The sequence below is a fragment of the Staurois parvus genome, unplaced genomic scaffold, assembly GCF_062004578.1.
Source record: "Staurois parvus isolate SC_StPar_1 unplaced genomic scaffold, SC_StPar_1.0 ptg001631l, whole genome shotgun sequence".
NCBI classification, from domain to species: domain Eukaryota; kingdom Metazoa; phylum Chordata; class Amphibia; order Anura; family Ranidae; genus Staurois; species Staurois parvus.
In genome coordinates, this window is record NW_028319427.1 from 702,501 (window position 1) to 714,567 (window position 12,067).

Below are 12,067 nucleotides of genomic sequence, written 5' to 3' on the forward strand. Positions count from 1 at the left end.
TACTGCAAATGTGTTTTTGGTTGCCGTCTCATCGAACAGATTTCTCATGACTACTGTCCTGGCTGGAAGTAAGGGCAAATCTCCAAACTCTGACAGAGGCTGTAACCCTTCACAGCTCTTTCCATAACAAAGTAACAGTTCTGGCTGGAGCAGGGGCGGACTGACAACTAATGGGGCCCCCGGGCAATAGGGGATCATGGGGCCCCTGTGTCCTTGCCCAAACTCAAAAAAGCCTATGAAAAAGGTACCAGGGGCATCTCATGGGGCCCCCTACTGACCCCGGGCCCTCGGGCAGTGCCTGAGTTTCAAAATTGTCAGTCCGCCCCTGGGCTGGAGGTTTTACCACCCCCCCTCACCACCACTGTAATAGTGTACAGATGGAGTAATGCAGATCTAGATAAAACCCAATAACCTTTAATGAGTTAATGTGATTTACTTCATTTCACGCCCCACCACTGCACTCTCACGTGTGAAAGCTTCTAGGAGATTTCAGTGATCGGGGTTGGATCTACTTTAATATACATGTAATAATAGCAAAGTCAGCAGGGGGTTCTGAGAGATCATGGCTCGGAGTCTTGTCATGCTGGAATATAAGTGTCAATGTGACGGAGTGCGGTCAGTAGATGGCAGAAAAGGATTACGAACTTGTCTCTGGCGACCTCACTAGACTCTGAGGACACCGAATTTCAACATGCTGGCTATATTAACACTTTCCTTCTAGATGATGATTTCCACCTTCTAAATGGTGATTTCCTAACAATGTTCCAGGCATAAAAGTATGGTATTCATATTCATACATACGTCATATGGCCAAAGGGTTTTGGTAAAGTATCTGACCCTCACGCCTCAAATGACCGATTTCAGGTGTCTCCCGTAAAAGGTTCGGTTAATACTTCAGCATACAAAGACCTTTTAGACAATTGTGCTCTTTCAACCTTGTTAGTAGCAGTTTGGGGAAGGCCCTGCCATGATTGTGTCCCTGTATTCAAAGCCAGACATGGTTTTATGAGTTTGGTGTGGGGGAAGTTGAGTGGCCTTCAGAGGGCCCTGACCTCAACCCTATTGAACACCTTCTGGATAATTTGGAATGCCGACTGTGAGCCAGGCCTTCTCATTCAACATCAGCAACTGACCTTAAAAACTCTTTTGGTTGAATGGGCACCTTCCAGAATCTTGTGGAAAGCCTTTGGTGTATAGGATCTTTAATGGCCTGCACAGAAACCTGACCTTAAACATACTGAATACCTTTGGGATGAATTGGAACACCAATTGCAAGCTGGGAATTCTTGTACAACCTCACAAATGTGCGAAATTCCCACAGACACCCTTTAAAATCTTGTGGAAAGTCTATGGTGCGGAGGATCTTGGATGACCTGCACAGAACCCTGACCCTAAATATACTAAACACCTTTGGGATGAATTGGAACACCAATTGCGAGACAGGATTTTTTGTCCTACATCAGGTCTTGACTTCACAAATGGGAGAAATTCCCACAGACACCCTCTAAAATCTTTTGGAAAGCCTTTGGTGTAGAGGATCTTGGGTGACTTGCACAGAAACCTGACCTTAAACCTACTGAACACCTTTGGAATGAATTGGAACATCAATTGCGAGAAAGGACTTCTTGTTTAGCATCAGGTCTTGACCTCACAAATGGGAGAAATTCCCACAGACACCCTCTAAAATCTTTTGGAAAGCCTTTGGTGTAGAGGATCTTGGGTGACTTGCACAGAAACCTGACCTTAAACCTACTGAACACCTTTGGAATGAATTGGAACATCAATTGCGAGAAAGGACTTCTTGTTTAACATCAGGTCTTGACCTCACAAATGGGAGAAATTCCCACAGACACCCTCTAAAATCTTTTGGAAAGCCTTTGGTGTAGAGGATCTTGGGTGACTTGCACAGAAACCTGACCTTAAACCTACTGAACACCTTTGGAATGAATTGGAACATCAATTGCGAGACAGGACTTCTTGTTCAACATCAGGTCTTGACCTCACAAATGGGTGAAATTCCCATAGACACTCTCTAAATTATTGTGGAAAGCCTTTAGCGTAGAGGATTTTGGGTGACCTGCACAAAACCCTGATGTTAAACCTACTGAATACCTTTGGGATGAATTGGAATACCAATTGCGAGACAGGATTATTTGTCCAACATCAGGTCCTGACCTCACAGATGGGGAAAATTCCCACAGACACCCTCCAAAATCTTGTGAAAGCCTTTGGTGTAGAGGATCTTGGGTGACATGCACAAAACCCTGACCTTAAACCTACTGAATAAGTTTGGAATGAATTAGAATACCAATTGCGAGACAGGATTTTTTTGTCCAGCATCAGGTCCAGACCTCACAAATGGTCAGGGTTTTGTGCAGGTCACCCAAGATCCTCTACACCAAAGGCTTTCACAAGATTTTAGAGGGTGTCTGTGGGAATTTTCCCCACGTGAGACCTGCACAAAACCCTGATGTTAAACCTACTGAACACCTTAGGAATGAATTGGAACACTAAGTGAGAGCTAGGAATTCTTGTCCAACATCAGGTCTTGACCTCACAAATGGGCAAAATTCCCACAGACATCCTCTAAAATCTTGTGGAAAGCTTTTGGTGTAGAGGACCTTGGGTGACCTGCACAAAACCCTGACCTTAGTCTTACAGAAAGTAGTCCGGGTCAAATCCATAGTCAAAAGACAGACAGAGTTCAGAGAGTAGTTCAAAGTCCAATCTGAAGCTGGCAAGGTGGTGATCAGGCTAAGGTAAAAGTCAGGTAAAACGAGAACTTGAAACACGTGTTGCAAACACTGTCACAAGCATGACACTATGGGCTTTGCAGGCTTAAAACTGTTTTGGACTCCACCCGGAGGCTGTGTCTACAGCACTGCAGGTGGACAATCAGACAGGGAGAGTGCAGCTCAGCCAAAACTGAGATGCTAGAATGAGATCGGTGACTGTCATGCGTTACACACATTTGAGACCAAGTTGCTGCTTGGTGAAGAGGACCTAATGGGTCCATCAGCTGCCTCCTCACAAGGTCCTGAAGACTCCATCGGTGGAATGGTGAGGTCAGTGGTTATAAGCAGTGCCACGGAGGGTCATTTGACAGTACAGTAGATCAAGTTAAAATGCGCTCAGGAAAGTTTTGTTTTTTTTAAATGCGAGTGCAAGAGAGGGCTACAGATTCTTTCCTTGGTCGGGGTTCAAAAAGAATCAGAGCAATGACATTTTGGAGTCTTAGCCTTCCTATCAAGTCATATTTCTGTCCTGAGAGGCTCCCTTTAATTGGCTGTATTTAGTGATACCAACATCTCCTCCGTTTAAAACATTATCCTGCCTTTAAATTAGCACAGGGCTCTTCTATATCACCGGCACAGGGATCCTCAAGGGAAGCCGGAACCATTTGTGATGTATTTCAATGTATTAGCCACCGTGGGTACGCAACAGGAAGGGGACATGTACGGCTATACGGCCATTAATCTTCCATTAATTGTGAACGTAAGCATGATATACCTATATATCCATAATCTATCTCATCCTATCCCTTCGCTACAGGATGCGGCTGTGATGGATAGATGCCGTCGGAACTGTAACCGATACATTCTGACGAGGGACGCAAGATCACTTCATAAGCAGTTTTGCTGGGATGTATAGAAAGCCCTCGCTCAGCACGTCATGCCCTGAGATGTATAGGATTGTATTCATTATCCGCAGAACACTGGAAATAGCAGAAAAGATTAGATTTTATTACAATTTCGCTTTTTTTTATGAGCAGTTAATTACTTGGCAGGCAAGATCAAAATGATTTGCTCCCTGCACTGTCGTGATATTTTGATTTTAGAGCTGCTAAAAGGATGCTGAGATCCTGCATTTCTTCGCTTAAAGGGGAACTATAAAAAAAAAGGTTTTCCAACAGTTACTGACTGCTTGCCTCTTAGTCCTCCAACCTCCACCACCAGCTCTTGGTACCATGAAGAGATATACGACCTTATGGTAATTGTAACGGAACCGGTACCCGAGCGCACTTGGGTATATTCCGTTATCCCGCAGCTTCCGCTGTCCGAACACCATCCACGGACCACACTCTTGAAATCCCTCAGGAAAAAGACAGCACCCAGCTCTTCTTAAAACAGGAAGCCAACTCTTTATTTTAACACAAAAAAACAGAATATATACAAAGGGCGGGGAAAGACAACCAGGGACAAGAAACACCTCATCAGCCCACCCTATCAGTGGGAAGGGCTACAGTATAGGCAGGAAACACCTCATCACCCCTCCCCATCCAACCAAGACACAGGGATGAAGCACATGGCAAAGGACATTGACCAACCCCCACACCAATACACAAACAGTACATCCCATAATAGTTGGCTGGACAGGAAGACACAGCACAATGGGGGGTAGCACATGGCAAACAGACAATGGACAGCCATGTGGCCGAGAACAAAGGAACACACATTATACACAAGATTCAGACATTCACATACACACCCTGTACCCCTTAAACAGGCACAGGGTGGGTTAAACATAATGATTTGGGGAGATGATACAGAGGTCCCCCCACCCCCAAAAGTCACTCCCGTCACAGTATTCTTTATGTAAGACCCCTGCTCCAGGCAAGGGTTGAGGTTTCTCTCAGAGCTTGTATGGTGGAGTTTGGGATGACTGCAGTTATTCGGTCTTGGAAGTATCTTTTAGAAACCACCATTCGCATGTTTTTCCTGCACCAATGTAAGTGGGCACATTTCCCACTGGTTATCAGTGCAAGGGGTCATAAATAAAAGAGTGGATTGCTCCACTAACCGCCAATGTAAGGGGACACTTCTCCATCAGCCACCAATGTCAAGGAGCCTTCCTCCACTGATCAACAGAGTAAAAGAGTCCTTAACTGGTGAGCATCCATGTAAGGTTGCTTTTCTGCCAAAGACCACCAAAGTATAGGGGCATTACATAGAGAACCATTGTAAAAGGGGTACTTCCAGGGGCAGACTGACCATTTGGAAACTCAGGCACTGCCCGAGGGCCCTGGGTCAGTAGGGGGCCCCATGAGATGCCCCTGGTACCTCTTTTATAGGCTTTTTTGAGTTTGGGCAAGGACACAGGGGCCCCATGATCCCCTATTGCCCGGGGGCCCCATGAGTTGTCAGTCGGCCCCTGGGTACTTCTCCACTGACTGGTGGTGAGAGTCTATCCCTGGTCATGTAGGCAACAAGGTGGAAGGGTTAGCATGACATCACTGACCAAATGTGGCCAGATGGTCATATTTAGGTAAAGACATTAACGAAATACGACTGTGATCATATTCAGTCAGTCATGTCCTGCCCTGCTCCTTTGTTCAGTATTAGAAGCAGGGTCTTGGAGGCATCATTTGGCACCAGTCAGCATTACCAGTAAGGGGGCGCTTCTTCATCAGCCACCAATGTCAAGAAGCCTTTCTCTACTGATCACCAGGTTAAAAGAGTCCTTAACTGGTGAGCATCGATGTAAGGTTGCTCTTCTCTCAATGACCACCAAAGTATAGGGGCATTACATAGAGTACCATTGTAAAAGGAATACTTCTCCATTGACTGCAATAAAAGGGAACCCTTCTACAACTAACTACAACTGTAAGCAGCACTACACAAGCCACCCTTTTAAAGTGGTACCTCTCCACATACTGTAATAACAGGGAGTCCTTCTCTTGCTAACCACAAACATAAGGAATAATATACAGACCACCATTGTGAAGGGACATTTCTCCACTGATCACCGATGTAAAGGAGCATGTCCCCCACTGACTGCCAATGTAGCGGGGGCCTTCTCATTGAGTACCAATGAAAGGAGGCACTTCACTAGGAATGGACTCAAAGTTCAGTCTGAACTTTGGCCTTTTGGATGTTCATACGAACGCTGGACTTCTTACAGGATTGGTGGGTGTCACGGAACCGACTCCAGATTACGGCTTCCCTGTCCGAACACCGACCACAGACACCATAGCCGATCATACAAGACTAGACGACACCAGTCTTGAAGTAAACCAGGAGGTAGACTAGTTTATTTTAACACAGATACAAGATATATACACTCAAGGGAACAATCCCCCCTCCCTGCATAATGACACAGGGCGGGGCAATCTACATTTAGTAACAAGAGACACACCAACAGACAGTCCCATCAGGAGGGAGGACTGCTGGAGACACCCCCCACCAAGCCAATACACATAAACACTTACGTCCCATAATAGTTTGCTCCCAAGCCTGACACACAATAGAACAATGGGATGCAACCACATAACATCAAACAATCAATAACCGCCCATCCCAATATTAGGAAAGATCACCCTGTACCCCTAGCAGGCACAGGGTGATTTACACATAAGAGATATATGGGGAGCTGAGACAGGGGTCTCCCCACCTCTCCAAAGTGAGCTTGGTTCCATGGGCCCCCCACCCAAAGTGACTCCTGTCACAGTGGGAGTCTATCCCTGGTCATGTAGACAACAAGGTGGAAGGGCTAGCATTACATCACTGACCAAATATGGCCAGATGGTCATATTTAGGTAATGACATTAACCAAATATGACTGTGATCATATTCGGTCAGTCATGTCCTGCCCTGCTCCTTTGTTCACTATTAGCAGCAGGGTCTAGGAGGTACCGTTTGGCACCATTCAGCATCGGGATGAAAAGTGTCCCGTTTACTTTTGGTAGGTGTTGGTATGGTCTGGCACGGAATTGAGGGGGAGGGGGGGGGGGGGTCCCCATGCCACTTGTTTTGTCTTTTTTTGTGAGGGGCATCCAAACCAAACCCTCAAGAATAAGGCCTGGTATGTATTTTACAGAAGTATGTTGCTGCTGAAGTGCATGTGTTTAAGGCAACAAAATGAAGACAAGGGAGTACTTGTGTTTAGGACACTATAAACAAGGGGACATATGTGCTTGAAAGCTGTTAGTATATGATATCTCCACCCCTCCTTTGGTCCTCCTCCAGACTCTGCACTTTCAACTTCCCAGCTCTGCCCCCAGTTTTTTCCCGGCAGCAGCACAAAGTAAGGGATGCCCACTGTGATGTAAGGGAGGGTTGAATTCTGATGGTGGGGGGCTCTTGAAATGAGATGTAATAAATCACATTTATTACATACAGGAATAAACAGGTGGCGCACACACCTAGTGCATTATCCAAGATTTATTCAAAGGTATAAAGGATAAAAACATACTCACAGACAAAGCATGTATCTAAAAAGCATTTGCATTATGAAGATGGCCACAACAACAAGCAAGGTGTTCCAACTGTCAGTGCGGTCAGGAGCCTTGCTGCTGATGCCTCCTGGTGCTCCTACCATCGGTCCACCATATCCACCATACATCTGCACCAGTCCAAGACGCTGGTCAGCAGCTCTGAGGAAAGGGACTCGTCTCCGAAACGCGTCGGCCATTTGACCGCACTGACAGTTGGAACACCTTGCTTGCCGTTGTGGCCATCTTCATAATGCAAATGCTTTTTAGATACATGCTTCGTCTGTGAGTATGTTTTTATCCTTTATACCTTTGAATAAACCTTGGATAATGCACTAGGTGTGTGCGCCACCTGTTTATTCTTTATCTAGTGGCTCTGTTCTCTCTCTGCCCCTTCTATATGGAGGAATGGTCTACGGCTGAAGGAGAAAAATGGTAAGTAGGGACTGGGACTACAGGCGGAGATATGGGGGGGAGGGTCTGTGGCTCTAGGGCAGTCATTCTCAAGCAGTGTTCTCTGGAACCGTAGGGTTATAGACTGGGGCAGTGGCCATTTTTTGAACCATAGGGTTCCCCCAGAAGTTGCTAGGGATTCCTTGAGCTGTGGCTGTGTAACGGACCACCCAACAGCACCTCCATCAGTCCCCTGATAGAGCCTCTCCAGCGTGCGGAGTCTAAGTTCCAGAGCACTTGTTCACCAGGGCCCCTGATGGTGGGGATGGACTTGGAGCACTCCGGGACAAGGTCGCAGCTACCGGATATCTCTATCAGTGGTAGAGGAGTCTGCCGGAGGCTCCTGCAGGGTGAGAGTCTGATGTGAGAGGACCCGGGGATCCCTGAGGGATGGATGGAGGAATGAGCAAGGGCAGAGTCAAACAAGCCGCGTCGGTAGCCGGGGGGGTCGGTGCGGTACAAAACAGTAGGCAAAGAATGGTCGGGTCACATGCAGGGTCAATAACAGGAGATCAAATCTAAAGGGGAACATCCAGGAGCAGAGTCAGGCAAGCCAAGGGGTCAGGACAGGAGAAGACAGCTAGGTCAGATAATCCGGATCAAAGTACTCACAACACAGGCAACAGGATATGCAGAAAGACCATTCGGCAACAAGTGTCTGTGCAGGGCTGATTTAAGTAGCCCGCCCTGCACCTGACAGGCGCAGCCTAGGTCCTAATGCCTGCCCAGTACTGTCATAGACGACGGGTGCGCCTGGGTCCTAGTGCCCTGCTGCCTGCATGTCTTGACAGACACCTACGCATGTGTAGACCCATGCGTCGCGATGGTCCCTGACAGGCTGATTGATTCCATCTGAGGGCCAACAATACTTAAACCAACAGCTTTACCCAATTTTCTTTTTAGCCTCTCTGAGGCACTGGAGAGTATATACGATATAGAGAACAGAGCCACTGCCTGACCGATAAGGGCTCAGGACATGACCACCTGGCCAGTTCTAAATCTGTGTAACGTATACGCCGAATGAGGAATTTGGTTATTATTAGCCCGATGTGCTAAATACTTGACATATTTAAAAAGCCAAAAAGTTATAGAGCTGCCATTATCTTTTAAGTCTTCCTCTAATAAGAATATAATTACGCAATGGAAGAGTAAAATCCATAAGGTAGAGCAACCCTATAAGTTTAACAGATGGTTTCATTAAGGATTCCTTTGAACATTTGATTGTTCTGAATAAACATTAATAATGATAACTTTCCTCTGATTATCGTTGTTCCGTGAGAGCATTGCCAGATGCTTTATGGGGACGCGGCGCACATCAGCCATCGAAGACTCGCTTGATTTCAGTTGATAAATTTTGCAACAGACCTCCAAAGTTGAATAAAAGTGAGACTCCAGTTTTGTTGGGGGGGGGGGAGAAAAAAGTTTCCCCTCCGGGTGAATTATATACAAGGAGCTTATCAAACTATCGCAGATCCTTTTTAATTCAGTTCTGCAGAGAAGCCATATTACAGCAGCAGCTGTTAAAAACAAAAATGACTGTAGAGTGGAAGGGTCTGTCTTTTGTAATCACGTGATCTATTCCAGTGTGATATAAGAAACGCGTTGTCTTGGCATCTGTTTAGCTTTTAATTTTTAAAAAAATTGTGTAAACTTTAACAACAGACTTCTCTTATTTGCTTCCTTCTTTGTCTGTTAAATACACCACTGAGAATGTTTAATTTTATGTTGGATAAATGCAAAAAAAAATAAAAAATCTGCCAAAAACACGTGTCGGCTGAAACTTTCCTGTGCTCTCTGCCTGTGCTACATTCTTATCACTTGCATTGTTCTGAGGACTACAGAACTCTATCCATCTATATCAGGGCAGAGCTGTCTGAATGCACGGGCACCCCTGGGCACATCATATTTGCCAACTGTCCCGGATTTGCTGGGACAGTCACACTTTTTATTAAGCTGTCCCAAAATGTCCCAGGCAGCTTCTCGGAACCTGTGATGTGCCTTCTTGATCCCAGTATTGCTTCCTCCTAATCCCCACTTTCGCATACTGAGCCCTTCTGCCCCAAGACCCCCCCTCCCCCCATACTGTGCCCTTTGCGTTGATTAGTCTTTGATTTATGGCATGTTTTCCTATTGTTTACTACTTAGTACTAATAAATAATACATGATTAATTCTATCAAACCCTGACAGCCGTTTTGTACTCCAAGCATCAATATTTTCACTAGTTCCAAGAGAATTGGTAGGTCCTAATATAATGGCTGTAGCCCTCCTCCCCCCGGCATCCATGCAGATCAAAAAATATCCCTAGTTTCCAGAGAATGGGTAGGTCCTAATATAATGGCTGTAGCCCCCCTCTTCACTGGCATCCATGCAGATCAAGAATATTCCTAGTTCCCATAGAATTGGTAGGTCCTAATATAATGGCTGTAGCCCTCCTCCCCCCAGCACACATGCAGATCAAGAATATCCCTAGTTCCCAGAGAATTGGTAGGTCCTAATATAATGGCTGTAGCCCCCCTCTTCCCAGCATCCATGCAGATCAAGAGAATCCCTAGTTCCAAGAGAATTGGTAGGTCCTAATATAATGGCTGTAGCCCCCCTCTTCCCGGTATCCATGCAGATCAAAAATATCCCTAGTTCCCATAGAATTGGTAGGCCCTAAAATAATGGCTGTAGCCCTCCTCCCCCCAGCACCCATGCAGATCAAGAATATCCCTAGTTCCCAGAGAATTGGTAGGTCCAAATATATTACTGCTGTAGCCCTCCTCCCCCCGGCACCCATGCAGATCAAGAATATCCCTAGTTCCCAGAGAATTGGTAGGTCCTAATATAATGGCTGTAGTCCTCCTCCCCCCGAATTGGTAGATCAAGAATATCCCTAGTTCCCAGAGAATTGGTAGGTCCTAATATAATGGCTGTAGCCCTCCTCCCCCGGCATCCATGCAGATCAAGAATATCACTGGTTCCCAGAGAAGTGGTAGCCCCTCCCATTCCCCGTGAAGCTTCCTGCATTTTAAACCTGGAGGCCATTTTGAACTCTAAGCATCAAGAATGTCACTAATTCCCGGGTAATTGGTATGTCAGATTATAATGACTGTAGCTCACCCTGCAGGGCTTCCTGCCTTCAAAGCTTGACAGCCATTTTGTACTCTTAACATCAAGGACATCACTAGTTCCCAGAGAAGTGGTAATCCACCCTGTGGAACTTCCTGCATTCTAAACCTGGCAGACATTTTGTACTGTAAGCATCAAGAATATCACTAGTTCCCAGATCAGTGGTAGGTCCTAATATAATGGCTGTAGGCCTCCTCCCCCCGGCATCCATGCAGATAAAGAATATCACTGGTTCCCAGAGAAGTGGTAGCCCCCCTGTGAAGCTTCCTGCATTCTAAACCTGGAGGCCATTTTCAACTCTAAGCATCAAGAATGTCACTAATTCCCGGGTAATTGGTAGGTCAGATTCTAACGGCTGTAGCTCACCCCTCAGGGCTTCCTACCTTCAAAGCTTGACAGCCATTTTGTACTCTTAACATCAAGGACATCACTAGTTCCCAGAGAAGTGGTAATCCACCCTGTGGAACTTCCTGCATTCTAGACCTGGAAGACATTTTGTACTGTAAGCATCAAGAATATCATTAGTTCCCAGAGAAGTGGTAGCCCAAGCATCAAGAATTTGTAAGTCATAGTCTAATGACTTTAGCCCCTTTCCCTCAACAAATCCCTGCAGAACCTCCTGCATTCTAAATCCTGCAGTCTTTTTGCACTCTAAGCATCAAGAATATCCCTAGTTCCCAGAGAATTGGTAGGTTCTAATATAATGGCTGTAGCCCTCCTCCCCCCCCCCGGTATCTATGCAGATCAAGAATATCCCTAGTTCCCAGAGAATTGATAGGTCCTAGTATAATGGCTGTAGCCCTCCTCCCCCCGGCATCCATGCAGAGCAAGAATATCACTAGTTCCCAGAGAATTGGTAGGTCCTAATATAATGGCTGTAGCCCTCCTCCTCCCGGCATCCATGCAGATCAAGAATATCACTGGTTCCCAGAGAAGTGGTAGCCCCCCTGTGAAGCTTCCTGCATTCTAAACCTGGTGGCCATTTTGAAATCTAAGCATCAAGAATATCACTAGTTCCCAGGGAAATCGTAGTTCGTAATATAATGGCTGTAGCTTCCCTCTGCCCCGCCATCCCTGCATTCTGAACCTGTCAGCCATTTTGTACGCTAAGCACCAAGAATATCCTTAGTTCTCAGAGAATTGGTAGGCCATTTTTTCATATCACTACCCCTCACCCGGGTGAGATTCCTGAACTCTGCATCCAGCAGCAATTTTGTAACCAGGCCTTGGTTAGATCTTGTTTCATACAAACCAGAAAGGCCTACCCCTCACAGCAACCTTACAAAATGTCT